At 41.1% G+C, this 14,895-nt stretch overlaps 1 protein-coding gene across 3 annotated transcripts in view; it reads left to right on the forward strand.

The window, feature by feature from the left end:
* The window catches only part of LOC150079120 (docking protein 5-like), a 453,516-nt gene that overhangs the window by 239,649 nt on the left and 198,972 nt on the right, over positions 1-14,895 (forward strand). For 2 of the 3 annotated variants that reach the window (XM_090384138.1, XM_090384140.1), the window contains exon 1: positions 12,875-13,090. The exons of the other annotated variant lie outside the window; for it this stretch is intronic. The gene's annotated coding sequence lies outside the window, so the exon portion shown is untranslated. Of the gene's footprint in view, positions 1-12,874; positions 13,091-14,895 lie in introns of those variants that run through there. 3 annotated transcript variants of the gene reach the window in all.

Genomic DNA, 14,895 nt, shown 5'->3' on the forward strand with positions numbered 1-14,895 from the left:
CTAACACTGCCTCGATAGCATCAGCAAATATTCTTGCACCCTATCTATTTAAGTGTATCCCATCCCTGTAGAAGCAGTCTCTCCTGTTAACAAGTACAGACCAGGCTGAAAAAAATTCTACCCCTTGAGCCTTGCATAATCTTTCCAGGGCTGAATTGATCGCAAGGCTCTCATCATATACTCCCTCCTATCGCGTCTGGGCAGAATTTCAAATTCAACCCTAATTCACGGTTTTTTTTCAACAGTGACCTGTACTTGTTAAGTAATTCAGCCGGACTCCAACAGATTGTCTGTTGTACCTTCCAGTTTTGCACCTTCTGTCCCACAGCTGGGGTAGCTAATGTATGAGGTACCGAGCTTCGTGACACAGGTTGGGGGCTGTCCTTGCGTATTGAGTACCTGCAGTCTGTGCGTGAGAATGATTTCTTCTACGGTCTGTCCTTTTTCATCCGTTTGTAGACTGTTCCAGAGGGTCAGTTTTTTGTTTCTAAACTTGTTGAGTGTTACCTCCAAGTAGTCAACGTATGGTTGTATTGGATTGAGCACTGGCAGTAGAGGGAGTTGACAAAGAGCTTTCCAAAACTGCCCTCCAGGAAGGCACAAGCAATGTGCGTCGTGCACAGTGACCTTGGTTACTGTGATGGTGGGATCTGCAATGACAATGGCAGCCCAGATCCATCCTCTGGCATTGTCACCATGTCCCACTGTTGTATACCCTTGACCAGGCCCTTATGTGAGTATGGCTCTTGAATTGCTGCAATGTGTATGGTTTGCTCTATGATGGGTTTTGTTAGATCATTGATGATAGCTATTGATCTCTGGCAGTTTAGTTGAAGAATTTTTAGGTTTTTGAAATTCCTTTGGTTTACTCTTCTTGTGTTATTTTTATTAATTGGCTTGTTATTCGTAATCTGTTTTTGATCTGAAGAATTCAACTGCTTTGGTATATTCTGGGCATTTTGGATCTTTAAAGTGATGGCTATAATTTTGTTTCCTTTTAGTGCAGCTGGGCAGCTTGGTGGTTTATGTTTATTGGGACAGTCCTGGGTGCCGTGTCACTCCTGCGCACAGTGGCCACATGTGCGGGATTCTTGAGTACACTGTGCTAACTGATGACCATATCCCAGGCAGTTAAACCGTCGTGGGACCACAGTGTAGTCTTTAACCGCATGAGCTGTCCAACAAGCGTAGAACCTCTTGGCATTTGTGAGTAGCTTTCTTCTTATTTCCCTTGTTACTTGGAGGATCCAGTTTACATCTGTTTGCTTTTCCTGGGGCCTAGTAGAAATGCGAGGATTAATTTGCAGCTTGACTTCCTCCCCTGTGTATCCATGATCCTTTAGGTTTTTGTGGTACAGATTACTTATCATTTGCTCGTATTTTATATCTTTATGAATGTCATAGATGGCCACTGTGGGGTCAAGTTTTTTAGGGACCTCTGTTGTAGCCCTGCCTGGTGCAGGGCTACAAGCAGAGAGGCGCCTAACTCATCTTTTTTAGGCGCCTCTGTGATCATCCCATTCGCTCTTATTTTTCTGATGGTGTAATTTTTACTGAGGCTAATATAGCCTTAACTTCTTTTATCTCCTCACTCGTTGCATTTCTTCCTTCCTTGGCTTTGACGATGACATGCTGTTTACTTTTTCTTGGCAGGTTAATGTTAAGTCTTTGCAGCATTGTGTTTCTTTTGGGCTTGTATATGTCAGTTTTTTTGGGATAAGATGCCTGAGTTCGGCTGTTTCCATCTTTTTGGTTTAACTTCCATCTCCTGTGGAAACTCCAGGAGGGTTTTTTGTTTATCTTTTCCCTCTGCTTTCTGTGTGTTGGGCAGCTTGTTTAGGAACTGTGTCAGGATATCTGTTCTTACTTGCAGTTCAGTGGCCCATGCTTCCCATTTCTCAGTGTTCAGCAGAAGAGCCGTGTTGAGGGTCTCCTGCTCAGCCCATAGTGAGAGAACACGGCTTTCAGTACCATTTGGGGTATGTTCATTTGTTGTGAGACATTTACACAGTGCTATATTTATTTTTATTTTTTGGTTGCATTGTGAATTTTGTTTCGGTCTGCAGTTTCATTTACGTTTACAGTATCTAGGAGTATGACTCTTTTGCGTCTGTAGTTTCCTGCACGGTCTCTCTTGTTTGTAGGTCTTTTTCCCCCCGTTGTGTAGTTCTGGAACTTTTCTCTTCATGTTCAGTTGTTGTATCATCGCATCTAGTTATTAATATTCTTGGAGTTCTTTTCTTTCCATCTATTGGAGTCATAGTTCTTGTTTCAATGTCTTCCCTTTTCCGCTCAGGGTTGATTTGTGAGATAAATGCATCGTAATCCTTCCATTGGGATTCTGTTTCTGCCTATGTTGCATCCAAATCAGAATGGGCCACTGTTCCAGTTAGGTGCTGTAGGGTGGATGGCGTGGAGTGAGTTTATTTTCTCCCTTTCTTCCTCTTTCTTTTTATGGCTCTTTGCAGTTTCCTTATCATGTTTTTCTTTTCAACTAGGCTGGATTCGATTTTTTCCCTGTCTAGAGTCGTATATCAGTTTCTCCAACTGAGCCCACGTCTTTTGTGCTTCGTTGAAATATTTCTCATGATGTTTAGGTAAAGTGTAAAGTGTATCTAGGGTCAAACGGCACCAGGGGTTTCCCCCATCCCTGCGTAGTTTACTTTGTGTGGTGATACAGTTCACTGAAAAGGCCAGAGATTTAAAAGTGAATGGATCTTGAAATGTGTGGTGTCATGTACCCTTGTTCTTCTGGCCATTTAGCCGCCAAGCCCCTGCTGAGGTCCGACGTTGCCCCACTTTCGCCCCGTGGAGGCAGATGTACCTAGTAATTTGCATTTACTCTGGCAGGTCCTGCCACCTATTTTCCTGAGATTTCAATGGCAAGAACCTAAAAAAAAAAAAAAAAAAAAGAAAAAATAATATATATAAAATAAAAATAATAATATAAAATAAATAAATAGAAAAAATAAATAAAAATAAAATAAAATAATTTTTGCACGTTGTATGTTGATTACATACATGTTTCCCGGTTTGAAGGGGTTGCCTTTGAGAATTTAATGGCCGAGGAGAGGCGAAATAATTTAAAGGAGCTAGAATTTTGGTGTGGGTCTTGCGCTGGCATACAGATAGAGAGGGGAGGAGACTGAAGGCTGGGGGGGGGGGAATAGCTAGGAAAGACTGGGGTCAATAAAATAGACGACCCCAGCATGTGCCAGTGGGGAATACCCATGCCCCACCAGAGAGAAAGATGTGGGATGGCAGGGGGGAGGAAACAAGAATGCTGTCGCCTCCCCCTCTGCCAGGGGAGGGAGGAAAGTGTGCCCGGCAAGGGAGCCGGCACAGGTCGCTGTATGGCCTGGCGGCTGCATGTCTGCTTGAGTCAAGTCCTTGTTTGGGTCCTAGTTGTCCAATCTGGGTGCAGGTTCCTGTCTGTGGTTGTCACTTGGCAGCAGGACAGGTGCCTTATTCAGGTCCGTAGTTGTGGGTATTTAGTCCACTCTGTGGTTACTTATGTCTCTGTCTGGAGTCATGGTCATTAGTTGTTGGATCCGAGTTTGTCGAGTCCGGGTTTTGGATCCTGTCTGTAGTTGTCACTTAGCACCAGGACATGTCCATTAGTCAGGTCTGTGGTTGCGGGTGTTTGGTCAAGTATGTGATTACTTCAGTTTATGCCGTTTCTTCCTGGGATGCAATCCCTTTGTGGACTGTCTTGATGGTGACTGTCCGTGCACCTTATATGGTTGTTTGCAAAGTCATATATTGTGGGCCTGAGAATCGCTATTGTGGCTGTGGGGGCAGAAGAGTATGCCTTCTGTCAAAAAGATCTTGTGCAAAGTTTGCCAGTGCTTTGTAGCTGTGCTCGGTAATGATGTTTAGGTACACAATACAAAGTACAAAGTATGTTGAGGGTCAAACGGCACCAGGAATTTCTCCCATCTCCGCGAGTGTTCGCTGTATCGAGGGACAGTATTCTGTCAAGACCAGAGATTTAAAAGTGTATGGATCATGTGTTGTGTAGTATGTTGTGCCCATTGTTCTTCTGGCCTATTGGCCGTCGAGCCCCTGATGGGACTCGACGTTGTCCGTACTATGCCAACGAGGAGGCTGGCCAGGTGTACCTTGAAATTTATTATACTCTGGAAGGTCCCGCCGCCTAATTTCCTGGAATTTCAGCGGCTGGGTCCTAGGGAAAAAAAAAAAAAAAAAAAAGATAATCGCCGTGGTATAATTGCAAGATCGCTATTAAGAGATAGTATGTGGGGTTTGTTCGCCGAAATTACTATGGGGTTGTACGCTAAAATGACAAGTTCTAGAAGCCTAATGGGGGCGGGCAATAATTTTGATGCTAATTTAAATTTGGATGCGTGGGGCTTTCGCGGTGTATAGTCAAAGAGAAAGATAGGGAGACTGAAGGCAGGGGGGAAGAAAGAGAAGTAAGGGGCCAATAGGGTAGATGGCCCCTGCAGTCAGTGGGGCATGCCCATGCCCCACTAGAGGGAAAGGGGGATGGCAGAAGGAGGAGGAGGAGAAGACAGCGAGCCATCTCCCCCCCCTGCCAAGGAATAGGAGTGAAAGCAGGCTGGTCAAGGTTACCAGCCCAGATCGCCATATGGCTAGGTGGCAGCAATGTGCTGCAGTCATTTCTCTGAGCTGATGTTTAGGTAGGTGGCAGATGTCAGAGTGCCTGGCACATGGATGACTGGAACAGGGTAACCCAGCAGAACGTCACCAAAAGCATGACACTGCTGCCATCGGCTTGGTTTTGTCTCATGGTCCACCCACGCAGCATCACTTCCCCAGGTAAACAACACACACGTACTGACTGTCCATATGGTGCAACAGGAAACGTGATTCATCGGACCAGACGACCTTCTTCCAATCACTCTAGGTCCAGTTTCCGTGCTCGCGTGCCCATTGTAGGTGCTGTCGCCGGTGAACCATAGTTAGCATGGGTACTCGCAGCGGCCTGTGGTTATGCAGCCCCAATTTCAGCAGGGTTCGATGTACTGTGTATTCTGGTGCGTTACTCTCATCACCAACATTCCAATTACTATGCTCTGAACCAGTCATCTGGCCATTACAATTTGGCCTTTATTCAAACTCGCTTAAGTCCGCTGCCTTTCCCATCAAAAGAACAAGAGTAACACTGATTAGCGCAGCTCAGTATCAGGTGTTTTTTTTAATATGTCCCGACCCACGGTGCATCCAGGCACCATCACTTCCCCAGGTGTATTCGATTTGCTTGCTTCGATTTGCATAATGCTTTCATAATGTTTTGGCTCATTGATGTTTTATCCTGTATTGGATCAGTTGATCTATATTGACTCTTAATTCCTCTGTCTTCTGCTTCTTCTCAAGCTGGCTGTTCCTTGTTTCTTCAGTCGTTTAGTTGCTCGTCTCTTGTGTCTCCTCCAAATAGTCCTAGTGGTTGCTATGGCAGCACAGTATACGCCTGTGTGGATGGCCTCCAGTGTTGCTCCATTGTTGTTGTTGTTATTTGGTTTTTAGGAGCATTAGCAACTAAGGCCATATTGCTCCGAGGATATGCGGTGGTCATTCCCTGACCTTTCCGCATCCTCCGTATTTGGTGGTGACGGGCTCGAACCCCGGTCTAATCAAGAAGCGTGTGCTATGCACTGCCGCTCCTGCCCACCTGGCTACGGTGTTGCTCCATTGTTTCCTAGGTAATGTGTTATGATATGGTGATTGAGGTGGTTTGTTACTCCACAGGATTCTATTGAGTCTCTTCGGTGTTATTTAGGTCTTTTTGGTTCCATTCCCTCGAATTCTGTTAGGGCCTTCGAAGTTAATTCGTAGGGAATGTGACGCCAAATTGCAATTTGCAATTTGGCGCCTCCGTTTAAAATTTTCTTTGTATGTGTATGTAAATATCAGGTTTTCAGGTGCCCCTTAATCGTTTCCACTTGGATGCAGTGTGCCTCTGGCATCCTCAGGATGGCCTGCCACTGGGGCTTCTTCCACTCGTATTGCGTTTTGAATTTATCGTGACGTCGTTCTTTTGCACTTCAGTTGCTGCTCCATATTCTTTATTCTTTCTTGTTGGTTGCGCACATGCTGATTAATTTTTTTCTGTGATTGTTAGTGGTAGTGTTCCTGAGCGATTCCAGATGGGACCGCTATCATCCTCATCTGTCTCTTCGACTTTTGGGATGGAAGGTCCGCTGAGGCCACTTTTGCAATGTTAATTATCTCTCTGTGTATTAAAGGTTTCGTCCTAGTGATATTTATTCAAGCCAATGGGAGAAGAGGGCAGGGAAATTATGTCAATACAAATATGCAAGTAAATAATTACATAGGTCATTTCCTGATTAGAATTCGATCAGTGAGTTATAACGTTAGTATTTAGTATAAAGTTATTATTATACAAATAACATTGTACAGTACAAAACTAGAAATATTTACAAAAAACTAAACCATTTACAATCATACCTCTACTATAACAGGACGATGGGTCCCTTCATCAGCTGACATTAATATACAAAAAACATTACAATGGAACTTAAAATGATGCCGGGCGTGGTCATGTATTAGCCAGTGAAGCAGGTGCACGAGGTTGAATGTTAAATGGAAGGAACAAAATTGGGTTACTGGGCAGAATCAAACAGTTGCTGTTGACAATGTAGTGCAAGTACATGGTATGCATTAAAATACAACTGTGTCCTTCACGAATATCATATGATGTTCCATTTTAATGTCAGCTGATGAAGGGACCCGATATAGTTTGTATATTTGTAAATAGTTTAGTATTTCGTAAATATTTTATAGTTTGTAAAAATTTTAGTTAAATATTTTAGTCCTGCTCTTTTTGGATGGACCAATATTCGTCTCTGACATTATGGAACTCGAGGCAAAAGGCCTTTTCCTAAGTGACATATGTAAACGCAGGTAAATAATTACATAGTGATATTTATTCGACTTTGAGAATGTTACGGGGTGGACTAGCCAGTGGGAGAAAAGGGTCGCGTGGTAAAATTTGGCAGGGCAATTACATCACTACAAATGCACAGGTAAATAATTACATAGGTCATTTCCTCATTAGATGTCTATCAGTGCGTTTTGACAGGTGTATATTTTACATAGAAAAGATTTGACTTACTCCATCATACCTCTACATTTTACATAGAAAATCGTGCTTGGGGTAGGCGAGCAGGGGTGGGGCTCACTAGTTATTATTATTATTATTATTATTGTAATGTATTACTGTTATTATTATACCAGTCTCTCAGAGTGATGGAGATGCGTTTGCTGCTGCCAATGCTGGACTCGAACTTGGGTCCATCAGGCTGGTAGTCCAGTGAAGAACCAATGGGTACGTGTCCATTATAATAATAATAACAACTTAGTTTGAGTACCAGGGTTGTTCAATAAAGAATGATCATAATTTTTTTTCGGAACATACCCTTATTAAATATCCATATTTTGATGGTCCTTTTTATAGTAATCCCAATTCGATGAAATTCACCTATTCCAAATTTTCTGCTATTCTTCAAAAACACGGGGGACGTCATTTTTTTTTCTTTCGTTTGAAAAGCGATTCCATTGTTAATAAAACTTCTGATGACTGGAAAGGTTTTTCCGGAAGCTCCTTCTTTAACTTTGGAAATAAAAAATTGCAGGGTGCAAGTTTAAGGCCGTTGGGCGATTGAGGAACACATTTGACATTAATGCTGGCTGAGTACTGGTTGACAATATGAGTAATGTGAGGCCTCACATTGTCATGATGTAGCATCCATCTACCTGCATGCAACTGTTGTTTGTAACCAATGTGATTCCGCAAATGTGCACTACAATTCTGTAGTAAGGTACCGCAACAGTCATATAATGTGGCGTAACACGTTGATAAACCATTTGAATGTCAAAAAAGGAGATGACCGTAACCTTTCTTGCAGAATACAACTTTTGCTTTTTTCAGTGTTCATTTCCGAACTGCTTTGTTGCGTAGTGTCTAAGTTGAAATGATGAAGCCATGTCTCGTCTGCTGCTATGTGCAGAATCTCACAATTTTCCTTAACCATCGTCTGTAGCTCCTGAAAAACTCCATGCGAACTTGGTGTTGCTTAGGCATGAGTATTCTTGGAACCCAGCATGTGCACATGTGTCACATGCAAATAGTCATGGAGAATACCATGCGTGCTTCCTTCTAATGTTCTCAGCATCTCTACCAGTTGTTGTTATTTGGTTTTTAAGAGCATTAGCAACTAAGGCCATATTGCTGCGGAGATATGCGGTGGTCATTCCCCGACCTTTCCGCATCCTCCGTATTTGGTGGTCACGGGCTCGAACCTCGGTCTAATCAAGAAGCGTGTGCTAATCACTGCTGGCAAAAGGCAAATTTCTACACAATTATTCTAAAACTGTTTCTTCAATTTGAATTTATGCCCCGTCAAGTAGTAATCTGAGCAAGCAGAAGAATCCCATCAGAATTGAGCCTGCTCAACCCATTCAAGGCCTTATACACTTCAATCGAATCACTTCTCAGTTGCATAGTCTTTAGACACTGCAATTTGCAGAACTTAAGTCTTTCTTGTTAAAATGTTGTTGCCCATCTCTGTACTCACTCAAGCAAATCTACATCCTTCCTAAAATGTGGCCTCCGGACTTGTACGCAGTAGTCAAGGCGTGGCCTGACCATTCCCTTATACAAAGGGATTCTTCCAGCAATCACCTACCCGCTGGCAAAAGGCAAATTTCTACACATCTGTTCTACAACTGTCTCCTCAACAGCAGTAAGTATGAATATAATCTCGAAGAAGGAAGGAAGAACCTGTACACCCTCACCGACCTGTTGTACATGAATGATATCAAGCTTTATGGGCAACTGAGAACAACTCCAGCAAATACTCCGGATCACTGAAGAATCCAGCAATGTTATCAGGATGGATATGTGAATAGAAATCTTTATTGCAATAATAATAATAATGGTAATACAATGGATACATTGCAATAAGCCCTTCACGGCCACAAGGCCAGGGGTTATGTGCTCTGGTTTATTCAGACACTGGTTAAGAACAGGACTATCATTGTTCGCAATGCCAATCAGCGCTACCCCAGAACTATTACAGTTGGAGTCCCACATAGTGGTGTCCTTTCTGGTGTCTTGGTCTCAGGTATTATGCTTTTCGTGACTGGTCGAACTGATATCACCTTTGCTGATGATATAAAGCTGTTCACTGCTATCAATCCTGGTTCACTGCTATTAATCCTACAGAAAATCCAGAATCTCGAGGCCTTCCTCTCCGATTTCGGGTTTAACCTCAATCTGAGAAGTCGAAACAGTTGACTTTCTCGCTTAAACGGAACCCAACAATGGTGTAATCCAATCTAAGAGGATGCGCGGTTTCTGCTGTTCAGGAACACACCGATCTGAGCGTTATTTTTGACCAGAAGCTCTCCTTTATACCACACATAGACCACCTACAAATAAAGTTCTGTCGACTCCGGTGGATGCTTAAGCAACAACTTATAAATCTCTGTGACCAGGCTGTTGGGTACAGATATATGAAGACGAGTCACTCTGGTCATACTTTATGGCGCAGAAGTCTGGACCTGAACTGCACAACGAATCTCAGACGTATTTTCGCGAGCGAATTTTGACTACTAAAGTGGACCGTATGGAAATTTCGGCTTCCCTCTGCACCAAGGACCTCCCAGATGGCGGAAGCTCTAAACATCAGACGTCTTCCTGCCATTATCCTCGAGAGAAAACTCGTCTTTAGTGTAAAAATGATAGTTGGCATTATTTCGGAACCAGACTTCTGGGCAAACTGCGGATGGAGAATCCCGGTACCAAGCCTTAGGACCAATCCAGTCCTTCAGGCTAACCCAAGCTGGTAAAAGTTATCCGATCGGTTCTCTTACGTGTGTAACTGGTGCAGTTCATACACTCTTTGGACGGCGACCTCTACAAGTTCACACTCGATAAAAAATATAGGCAGAACTTACTCTATCGACTTCCGTCTCAGGGCTACATCACAGGAAATTAGAACCTGCTCCCGAGGACCTGTCCATCACTGCCATGGATCCATCACAACGTTGTTCCAACTTTCTGCACCTGCTCGGATGACTCCAGCACTGTAAAAGGACTGCTCCCTGGAGAATAACTTAATAACATGCAGTTGTGTATATATTTTCATATATAAATTTGTAATTTTGTTTCTCCAAAGTTTTTTCTCCAATTTATAATCTTTTCGTCCAAATCCTACACTTGTATGATTAGTAATATATTGTTGTCGTTTTTTCCCCTATCTCAGCTTTGTTTATTACTTTGTATTGGCCTTTACTGTAAACCCCTGGCTTGTAGCCGTAAAGGGTATTATGTATGGCATGTGCCTTTTGTATGCAGTAAAGAGTACTTTTATAATCACCTCCTTATCCTTACTAGCAAAATTCCTATATATCATTGACAATACCCCATGACCTGCTCTGGCCGCCTGTCAGCACTGGTCAGAAAGCATCATATCTGACTGCGCAAGTACTCCGGTCTTTTTCATTTTCTACCACCCTAAGTGTAGTACCACCTAGTTGGTACGTTTCTCTGGGGTTACTTCTACTCATGTGCAGTACTTTGCAATTGTCAATGTTAAACTTCAGTTGCCACTTTTCAACCCATCTGCCCAACCTTTTTAGATCCTATTGCAGTAGCACACTGCCATTAACAACCCTGCCAACCTTTGTATCATCTGCACAATTGAACATTAAGTCTGATATACTTTAATACAAAATATACAAAACAACAGTGGACCCAACACCGAACCCTGAGGGACTCCATTAATAACATTAGTCCACGAAGAGCAGGGTCCACTGAATACCACCCTGTCTTCCACCACTCAACTACCATTTTATCCATTGCAGCAACTTGCCCTTAATGCCATACTGCTCCAATTTATAGAGTAGTGATCTATGCGCAACAGTATCAAAAGCTTTCCTAAAATTCAGGTATATGATATCAAAATTCTTTTTTGCATCCGGTTCCTTTGTAACCACATCATAGTATCTAATCAAATTTGTCAGACAAGACTTTTCCTTAACAAACCCATGCTGTGTTTGAATTATTATTGAAGCCTTGTCTAGATGATCCTGCAATACTTCTTTAAACAGTGACTGCATTGTTTTCCACAAAACGGAAGTTAAACTAACTGGTCTGTAATTACTAATGTCACCCTTTGAACCCCTTTGTGAACTGGTGACACATTTGTACATCTTTTTGTACACATTTGTGCAGTCCAAGCATGCTGTCATAAGGATGGCTAAAGGTTTGCTTACTTCCTTTCCCCCCTCCTTTAATACAACTGGATAGATCCTATACACCCCAAGGGCCTTTCTTATGTTTAACTTGAACAATTTCTCCTCCACTTTGCTCTCAATTTTACAAAATCATTAAGATACCTGTTAGAATTTAATAAGCTTCTGTCTTCCAATTCTCTACAGAATTCTTCATGTGTTTATGTAGATGCAAAATACTCCTTCAGTTTGTCAGTTAACTGAGCAGAATCACCAACAGTTAAACCATCGATATCAAGTGGAACAATCAATCAAATTCATCCTCTTCTTTCTATATTTTATGTAAGTAAAGAAGCCTTTGCTGTTTTTCTTAACATCATTTGCAAAGATTTGTCGTAATCTGTCTTCACTTGCTTAACCTTCTTTCTGACTCCTCATTACAGACTAGTTTCTACCTACCATAGGCCTCTGTGCCTCCTGATAATTTATATGCATCCCATGCATTTTTCTTCTGTTCCACGAGTCTCATGAGTTCATCTGACATAATACACATTGTGTGTCTGTAAGACACAATATGTATTGTGTGAGATGAACTTATTCTTGGTAATACATTATATGTGTTTTGTGTCTGTAAATTGCGTGCGTTCTCTGGCCGATTTGCCTGCTTTAGTGGACGAAAAAATCTTGCTGTCTACTGCTGAGACCGACTAACTCCCATGGAGTGAAAAAGTCCATAAAGGTTCCTCGCGTCATCGACAGGATTCGAAACTGGGCCATTTCCACCCGGTGTCGGAAGATTGTGATGATACCACTGTGCCACCCGTGCAGACTCTTCTCGGAAACCAAATTGAAGGCGGCATACTGTTCCTTGCTGTCACATCCATTATTTAATAGGTGAAACTGAATAGGCATAAACTGAAACGAACGCCACGGTCACACCGGGTGCACGATGTACTACGCAGTTGCTATGATGCAGCTTGGTTAGAATTTAAATTCCACAGGTCAGCTTTATATATCATGCAGAACGGTTGTTGATGAAATATTATGATCATTCTTTATTGAACAGCCCCTTTTTCCCCATTCGCTACCAGGTTTCCAGCAATTTGTACTAGGTTTATAACTAATGGCGGTCCTAGATATTGACTAAACAAGCTATAGGCCCTGTCTCCGTTATGATAAAAATAATGTGGATTGTTTTTCCAACTAGAGTATGGTTAATGCCAGTGATACCCTCTACCTGCCCCTTTCTCTTCCGAAAATCACGCGATTGTCACTCGGTAAGAAAGTTTTTTTTTTTTTCCCTTGCAGTGTGGCCGATTTTTTGCAATTATGCGTTTAGTCATTAAGTCTTCTTATACAATTTTTCAATAAAATTCAAGATTAAATTTTATTAATTTTGTTTGATAAACAGTTGCTGTGGGGTCGCTAGAAAAATTGCCCTCTTTCTTCTATCCGCCCATGTATGATCTGAAAACGTAAAGGTAGTTATTTTCATGGATATACAATCACTAGCTGAATCTCTTCTTGAATTGGTATTTTGATAACAACAGTGTTTTAAATTTTCAAACTGAAAGTAAGAACAGAGAACAAATTATTTTGTTCTGCATTGTAGAATAGCAGAAGGCGCGCTCAACAGCCAATGGTGGTTGGTACCTTATTTCAGCCAATAGATGCACCACTCAGACGAATTAGCAACACGAATGTGGCGTCTTAGAGTGAGAGAATCGTGATGACGCGAGAGTAGACAGGAAGCCAACACTGCTTCGGAAGCAAAATGTTTGTTCTCTTAGTTGGTTTCTATATTACGTAAACTATTGTTTGAATCAAGGAAGATCCCAGTTGTCAGGTAAGCTAACGTATACTGTATTCAGCAATAGTGGGTTATGGAGCTTTAGAATAAAAGGTTTGTGGTGTATGTGTCTTTATATATACATACACAACACAACACCACACCTTTTTTTTTTTTTTTTTGACATGTGCAGCGGTTTTAGTCACATCTGACATGCATAGTTTTCAAGGGGTGTTTTGTTCATTGTTTACTAAAGTACTGTTTTATTATCTGAATAATCAGGAACTAGAGGAGTGTTAGATGCCAGTGAATTTTTCACCGAGACATTCGGTCTGAGATATATTTAAAATTTAAGTTGTGATAACGGAGAGTAGCTAGCCTTTACCATTTTGTAATAACTTTTAATAATAATGCGATCAAAATCAATTAATCCACATTAAAAGTTTGTCAGTTTCCCTGAATACATTTATGCAAGTGTTACATGAAGTTTTGTTGATTGTCTGACTTCGCTGGTAAGTGTTATTTATCACCAATTGACAAAATAAGTGTTCTATAGATCAGTGTTGTTTATTTTGTTGATTTAATTAATTATTTGCTGAATGTTATTTTATTTATTGATTTTTCATTTTTTGCAGAAATTGTTTTTCATAACTTTTATTTATCTTTTTATTTCATAGATGGAAATGAACTTTTGCGAATTTCGTGGTGTGTGGGTTATGCCGGGGGGGGGTTGAAATAGGACATCGAACTGGATTTAAATCAGTTCGATGTCCTGTTTTAAAACTCCGATCCGAGAGAGAAATAGGCGGGGGGGTAATCGTGCATTAGTATCCGGGGGATTGGGTGCACGGTTAATTTTTTAGGTCACTCTTCTCTGTCAGGGCCGGAATGTGTCGCATCCAGCGCACCCCGATATTTCCAGGTGATCGGGGGGGGGGGGCACACCATCATTATTTGGACTGAAGCCAAAGCTGGAAACATAAATCGGAACTCAAACCGCTATTTAATCTTCCCCCACCTCTTTTTATGTGAAAAAGTAGGAAGAAGGACGTGATTTTAGAATTTCGGAAAAAAAATCAAACTCTTCTTCCACTTGAATCAATTTGCCAACACATTCTGAGTGTACAAACAACAATGTGGAATAGGTTTTTTTTTGGAAGAGGTGGGTAAAAAAAAATTACATTTAGGGTAATCTCGTGGAATAAAATTTAATTAAATTTGAACTAAAATTTAAATTTGATTGTAATTTTTAATTAAATCAAATAACTGCCAGTTGTGTGAAGTAATAGTAATTTCTTCTATATGGTTTTACATTTGTTATGTTTCATAATTAATATATGCATATTCTGTATTGTTTCATATCTACTTAAAAATAATTTGTGCTGAAAGAACATATTTTCAATAGCTGTTATAAGTTTTTACCTAACTCTTTATATATATATATATATATGCAATGCTGTGAAACAGTTGCCATGGTGACTAAGAAATCCAGATTAAGAACTATTCTTTGTTCACTTTAACTTTAGTCCTGATGTAAATGTGATTGGGTACAGCTCTCAGCAGTCAGTTTTTGAAATACAACTGCATTGTTTAGCAAATGATTAATATGAGCTTTATTCGATGAAATATTCGTTTATGTCAGCATTAAAGTTAGACCTAGCAAGTTTAGTATTTTTCAAGGCACTATAGCAATTGCAAGGTCAAAGGTCCAGTTTTTTTCTTTTGTGATTGCTATATCCTGTTCAAGGAGTGGCACAACTTGATGGAATATGCAAAGCATAATAGGTTAATCAATTACATCTGGCTGTTGTTAGGATTATATAAAAATTAAAATTGCGTAAAGAGCATTGCGTGATTAGTTT

Source organism: Mastigoproctus giganteus, chromosome 10 (assembly GCF_048544385.1).
Source record: "Mastigoproctus giganteus isolate SK-2022 chromosome 10, ASM4854438v1, whole genome shotgun sequence".
Taxonomy (NCBI): domain Eukaryota; kingdom Metazoa; phylum Arthropoda; class Arachnida; order Uropygi; family Thelyphonidae; genus Mastigoproctus; species Mastigoproctus giganteus.